This window comes from Balaenoptera ricei, chromosome 14 (genome assembly GCF_028023285.1).
Source record: "Balaenoptera ricei isolate mBalRic1 chromosome 14, mBalRic1.hap2, whole genome shotgun sequence".
Lineage (NCBI taxonomy): Eukaryota > Metazoa > Chordata > Mammalia > Artiodactyla > Balaenopteridae > Balaenoptera > Balaenoptera ricei.
Window position 1 is genome coordinate 33,982,948 of NC_082652.1, and position 7,557 is coordinate 33,990,504.

General features: G+C 39.8%; 1 pseudogene; it reads left to right on the forward strand.

The window, feature by feature from the left end:
* LOC132347341 (uncharacterized) overlaps positions 1-3,756 on the forward strand; it is a 36,877-nt pseudogene extending 33,121 nt beyond the window's left edge.
* The last annotated feature ends 3,801 nt before the right edge of the window (positions 3,757-7,557 follow it).

Sequence of the window (7,557 nt, forward strand, 5' to 3'; positions counted from 1 at the left end):
TTCATGGTAAAGCAAAAGCTTTCCCTCTGAGTTGGGAACCAGACAAGGTTCTCAATCTTACCACTCTTACCACTTTAAACTTAACACTGTAATGTGTCCTAGCCAGCACAGTAAGGCAATAAACAAGCAAGCAAACAAATAAATGAAATAAAGAAGAGGCATAATGATTGGAATAAAAAAATAAGTGTTCTTTGCAGATGACATAATTATGCATGTCAAATCCAAAATAAGACAAAAACTATTAGAATTTAGCAATATCATCAGGTACCCAAATGTATTCCTTCATACCTGCAGTAAACAATTAGAAAATATAATTTTAAATGATTTAATTCCAAATAACATCAAATATATGATATTTTAAAGAATAAATCAAATGAAAACTGTGTAAAAACCATTGCACCAAAAACTAAAAAACGTTATTGAGACCTAAATACATGGAAGGGACATAACATATTAATGAGTTAAAGACTTGGATTAATTGATTTAAGACTTGGAACTCATATTAATGGGTTAAAGTTAAGGAAGTCAGTTCTCCCCAAATAGTTATGGATTTAATAAAATCCCATTAAAAAATGCTAACAGGTTTCTTTTGTATAAAAACTTACAAGACAGTTCTAATTTTATTTGAAAATGCAAAGAGCCAAGAATACTGAAAAAAATGTTGAAGGGAAAAAACAGGAGGACTTACTCTAGGGGAGAAAAAGATTTATTATAAAGCTACAGTAATTAAGGGAGTGTTGTTTTTCTGCAAGGATAGCCAAATACGCCAGAGGACAGAATCTACAATCAGGAAAGGAATCTACAATCAGTGCTACACTTACATGGATGATTGATTTATGAAAAGGTCACACAGCTGAGCAGGCTGGGAAAATGACCTGTTCAATAAAAGGTTTTGGGACAACTGAACATCCAAACATACAAAATAAATCCTGACCCCTACATCACAATATACACATAAATCAATTCTAGGTGAATTTTAGATATAAATGTGAAAGGAAAATATAATACAAATTTATAGCATGACATAAAGAAAGGCTTCATCAACAGGGACCATAATACTTATAAAGGAAAAGTTGAATAAGTGGAACTGCATTTAAAATAAGAAATTTTATTCACCAAATTCACCACTGTGAGTTTAAAAACAAAGCAGAAAGTAGGAGCATATGTGTAACAATGGACTTTAATTTAGAATATATATTTTTTAAACTTCTACCAAAAAAAAGGAAAAACAGCCCAGAAGAAAAACGGAGATGGGCACTTGAATAGGCACTCCATAAGAGAGGCTACCCAAATGGCCAAAAGACACATGAAAGTGTTGAACACCATCAGTAAAGAGGAAAATGCAAATTACAACAACAATACACTGTACATTACACACATATACATCAGAAGGGCTAATTTTTTTAAATTTTATTTTTTTTATTTTTGGCTGCACTGGGTCTTCGTTGCTGCACACGGGCTTTCTCTAGTTGTGGCGAGCAGGGGCTACTCTTTGTTGTGGTGCGTGGGCTTCTCACTGAGGTGGCTTCTCTTTGTTGCGGAGCACGGGCTCTAGGCGCGCAGGCTCAGTAGTTGTGGCACATGGGCTTAGTTGCTCCGCGGCATGTGGGATCTTCCCGGACGAGGGCTCGAACCCGTGTGTCCTGCGTTGGCAGGCGGATTCTTAACCACTGTACCACGAGGGAAGCCCTGGAAGGTGAAGTCTTAACCCCTGGACCACCAAGGAAGTTCCCAAACCCTTAGGATTTTGGAGCAAAGCCCTGGCATCCTCTGCAGACAACTACTCTCCTTTTGAGAAATAGCTTTCGGTTTGCTACTGGGCCTTCGTAAAGGCTGAACAATTAACCATGGGCCATCAAGTTATTGTGTGACCCTGTGCTACCCATCATGTACTGTGGGTGTTGTCTGACCCACCAAGCCATAAAGTCGGGGGTTCACAGAAGCACCCCACCATCAAGTAGAGGTGGAATATACAAGATTCGGCTCAAGTAGGCCCTGCAGGCACAAGTAAGTTACATGAAGCAGTGGCCCAAATGCCCATGGTCTCCACTCCTGCTCTCCCAGCCTGTGCCTATAAGGAGTGAGGATTTCCCTACAATCAGTTGACAGAGAGAGAGAGAGAGAACTTGGATCAGGTTTATAGATGGTTCTGCACAATATCCAGAAACCACCCAGAAGTGGACAGCTGCATTCTGAAAGCCCTTTCCAGGACATCCCTAAGGGACAATTTTGAAGGGAAATCTGCCTGGTGGACAGAACTTTGAGCAGTACACCTGGTTGTTCATTTTTCTTGGAAGGAGAAACGGCTAGATGTGCAATTGTACGTTCTGAGCTGAATTGTATGTATTCATGGGCTGTGGCCAGTGGTTTGACTGGATGGTCAGGGACTTGTAAGGAACATGATTGGAAAATTGGTGGCAAGGAGGTTTAAAGGAATGTGAGGAGACCTCTCTGAATGAATGAAAAACATGAAGATATTTATGTCCTATGTGACTATTTATCAAAGGGTGACCTCTGCAGAGGAGGATTTTAATAATCAAGCAGACAGGATGACCCCTTCTGTGGATACCAGTCAGTTTCTTCCCCCAGCCATTTCTGCCATCCACCAATTGGCTCATCAACAAAGTGGCCCTGGTGGCAGGGATGGGAGTTATATAAGCAGCCAGCAAAATGGACTTATACTCACCAAGGCCAACTTGGCTACAGCCAATGATGAGTGCCGAGTCTGCCAGCAGCAGAAACCAAGTCTGAGCCCCCAGATGGCACCATTCCCAGGGGTGATCAGCCTGGTGGCAGGTTGATTACATTGGTCCACTTCCATCATGGAAAGCGCAGTGTTTTGTTCTTACTGGAATAGACGCTTACTTGGTATACAGATTTGCTTTCCCTGCACGCAGTGCTTCTGCCAAAACTACCTTCTATGGGCTTCCACAGTGCCTTACCCACTGTCATTGCCTCTGATCAAGGAACTCCAGCGCAAATGAAGTGCAGCAGTGTGCCCATGCTCAGGGAATTCATTGGTCTTAAGATGTTTCTCACCATCCTGAAGCAGCTGTCTCCATAGGACAGCGAGATGGCCTTTTGAAGACTCAGCTATCATGTCAGCTAGGTGGCAATACCTTGCAGGGTTGGGGCAGGGTTCTCCAGGAGGCTGACCTTGTCCTGAGTCAGCATTCAATAGATGATGTTCTTTCTGTCCTAGCCAGGATTCACAGGTCCAGGCATCAAGGGGTGGAAATGGGAGTAGAACCACTTACTATTACCCCTAATGGTATAGTGGCAACACTTTTGCTTCCTGTTCCCATGACTTCATGCTCTGCTGGCCTATAGGTCTTACTCTAAAGGGAGAAATGCTTCCACCAAAAGATGCAACAATGATTCCATTGAACTGGAAGATAAGATTGCCACCCAGCCAGTCTTGCCTCTAAATCAATAGACAGAGTAAAGAGATACTGTGCTGTCTGGGGCAATGGATCCTACGTCCCAAGGGGGAAGTGGATTGCTATTCCACAAGGGAGTAAGAAAGAGTACGCCTAGAGTATTGGTGAGCCCTTATTACTACTGTGCCCTGGAATTAAAGTCAGTGGAAAACTACAGCAACCCAATACACGCAGGAATACTAACGGCCCAGACCCTTCAGGAAAAAATGTTTGTTTTACCCAACGAGGCAAAAAGCCACAACCAACCGAGGTGCTTGTTGAGGACAAAGGAAATATGGACTACGTTGTGGGAGAAACCCTTGCACATTGCTTGTAGGAACGTAAATGGTTCAGCAGCCTTAAAAGACAGTTTGGCAGTTCCTTAAAATGCTAAATATAGAATTATCAAATGACCCAGCAATTTCACCCCTAGCTATACACTCAAAAGCATTGAAATCATATGTTCCCCATACACACAAAAAAACTTCTACACAAATGCTCATGGCAGCACTATTCATAAGAGCCAAAAGGTGGAAACAATCCAAATGTCCATCAGCTAATGGATAAATAAAATATGGTATATCTATACAGTGAAGTTTATTATTTGGCAATAAACAGGAATGAATTATTGGTACATGTTACAACATGGGTGAACCTTTAAAATATTATGCAAAGTGAAAGAAATCAGTCATGAAAGACCATATATTGTATGATTCTATTTATATGGAAAGTCAAGAATAGACAAATCTATAGAGACAGAAATTAGATTAGTTATTGCTCATGCCAGAAACTCCCTATATTTTCATCATGGTAGTGATTCCATGACTGTATATGTTTGTCAAAACTTAAAAAACTTAATACTACAAAATGTAAATTTTATACTATGTAAATTATCCTTAGTAAACCTGAGTTTTTAAAAGAGACAGTGACTTTACCATACCATATTCCAGTCCACTCACGTAACAATTATAAGTATTGATAGATACTCCCTATTTTACAGATAAGGAAACTAAGGCTCAGAGATAATGAATAGTTTGCTTAAGGTCACACAGCTAATCATCAGTAGAGCAGAAGTCTGGAGTATTTGACTCCAAAGCCTATAGAAGAAAAGATACATGATTGGAAATAATAGACTAAAATATTAACAGTGGTTCCATCTGTGTGATGGACTATTTTCTGCTCCTTTTCACCTGACATATATATAGAGAGAGATTTTAATAGTAAGTATGTACTTTGACAATCAAGAAAAAAATCCTATAAAACCAAAAAAAAAAAAAAAAAAGTAAAAACGTTCACTTCTGGTAATTCTACAGATACAGTCACACAGTATGTGCAAAATGATATATGTATACTTTTCTTCATTGTCACATTGTTTAAAAGGACTTGACTCTAATTTGAAGACTCCAAAGCCAATATTTCTAGAAGTGTTTCTTTTTAAAAAAAAAAAATCTATGCATACCAGTTTGACAATGAATTTTTAATTGTATTTGCATAGCTGTTTTATGCATAGCTGAATATGAAATTGAGTCAAGAAGGTAGGCAAAAATGAGTAATTTCAGTACTAAACAAATGACAGAAGAATTTAAAGTTTTTACTGCTGTTTGCTTCACACCTGAGAAAAAGTTAAGGCAACCTCCACAAATGAGGAAAAGTCCTGAAGGTGAATTTGACACTGTAGTGTCAGTATTAATTAGCATTTATTAGATGAAGTGGTAATGATGCCAAAATAGCTAATGAAAAAGCTTTGTGTGAATGCCCTGAATCCTCAGATCTGTGAATCAGATTTCTGAAAAACTGATTTTGTTCAGAATGGTGGTACCTTTTCTCCTCCCAGGAAACAAATGCCTCTGACAGGTGGGTGTTGCCAGACAAAACTGACTTTTTCCCACTTACCCGCTTCTCCACAATTTTAAGACACAGAAAGAAATTGAATCCTGCTGAGAATTCTGTTCTATGTTAATAGTTTTCAAACGTTACTCAAGAACTCGTTCTAAGGAACAAAAGCACTTAGAAAGCACCGTACCATCGGGATCTGGGGCTTATTTAAGGGGGCAATCAGTTAAAACAGTGCTTCTTTTAATGACGTAATAAGAGCAAAAGATAAAGTGTTGCTACCCGGCCTTCGAGTCTAGTCTAGTCTTATCCTTACTCTGCTTTATGAAATTCACCCATTCCTAGTATTACTGAGTCCAAGCTTGTATTGGTCACCACACGACAGGCCATTAAATGGAGAGACAAGGTGTTGGGACAAGGAATAGTGACTTTATTTGGAAAGCCAGCAGACCGAGAAGATGATGGACTAGTGTCCCAGGAACTAGCTTCCCCTTCGTTCGTACAGCTGTCCGTATAGGTCTGGTCACAAGGTGCCTATAAACCTCCAACAAGAAAATTGTATTCTCTGTTCTGCAACTTTTTATCTCTGTATGAATGGAAGAGTGTTACATGTTTATCATCAGAGAGCCTAGAGAATGGGCTACCACGTTTATTTCAGGCAATAGGCAACATTCTTTTACAAAACGTGCAGAGCCAGCGTGACTAAGCACAGGCAAAAGAGCACAAAGTTAAAGCTAAAGGAAACAGATCTAATATGGATTCAGGTTTGTTCTTTTCTGTTACACTAGTACCTTAGTTTCTAATTGACCAGATGATTGACCTTTTTAATTTTAATCTTCCTAGTAAATTCTGCTTCAAAAAAATATAAAAGTATACATGCTTCCTATAGTCAGGGAAACAATGCAAAACCAAGAAAACCCTTCCAAGCTCTGCCCCTCATTTTTCCCACCCACCTGTCCTCAGGGACCCAGTTTTGATAGCCTGGTGTGTCTCTCTCCATATATGGGAAGGATAATTTTAGTAGAATGAGAATATTACTTAGCATCTTATCTTTCTTATTTCAAAATTCATGGTGGATATTCACCCAGGTCAATGGCTATGAAGTGAAGTCATTTGAAAAATAACTGCATGTTATCAGTCACTATTTGCTGCCTACTTAACAGCCATTCTCCCCTGCTTCCCTGTAAAAAGAACCTTGATTTCATTCAGGTATTAAGTGAGCAGCAATGTGCTTAGGTAATGCCGGCCACTCCCCAGTCCCAAGGAATGAATCATGGTTGGTCTATAATGTAGGCACTCTATCACTCATAGTCACCCATCCCCTTGTTTGCTTGTTTGTTTCTATACAGTTTTTATTGAATATAATATTAATACAGACAAGCACTGACCATGAATAATGACTACCAAGCAACATATCCATATACACATCACCCAGATCAAGACATAGAGCATTACCAGCAACTCAGAAGCCTGTCTCAGGCATTACCCTCCCCCAAGCAATCAGCATTTGCTGTCTATAACCATAGATTAGATTTGCCACTTTTGGAACATTATATAAATTGAACAATACTGTATATATTCTTTTGTGTCTTGATTCTGTTGTTCAACACTGTGTCTGGGAGATTCATCCATGTACATTTGTGCCCATTACATTCTCTCTTCACCATCCTCTGTCTTGAGTTCTTGAGACTCTTAGGATCTCAGTTGACTATTGATTTCCCATATCAATTCTACAACATGTGGGAGCAAAGTCATATTCCACCTTCCTCCGCCCCACCTACAGAAGCAGAAAGCTGATTACCTTCACCCTCCTACCTTCTTCTTTTAAGCACTGCCTTGAACATAAGGACATCTTCCCCCTTGGCCAATCCCCTATTCTCCAGGAGCCATTGTTTACCTCTTCTTCCTTCTTTTACTTCCTCAAACCAGGTGTTGAAATATCTTACTTTGGTTATTTTTCATGGGGTTTCTGAATGTCCTTCTACTCTTTTCCCCATCCCCTCAACCCAGGGAACGTCTTCAATGCCCTTCTACTCAAAGTCAACTCTGGTAACACTTTCTAGAGACATACCCGTGACAGAGACCACGTAGTTAGTATACATTACCCTGGAATCCATTCTCCCTCCTTTTTTTTCCAGTACAGCACATGGCTGCCCACCCACACACTACGTTTCCTTATATTCTGGGCAGCTTGATGGGGCCATGTGACTAAGCCCTCACCAATGGAATCTGAGTGAACTGATCGCACATCATCTCCTTAGAGATTTGTCTTCTACTATTTTTCTTTCCTGCTTTTTTCTGACCA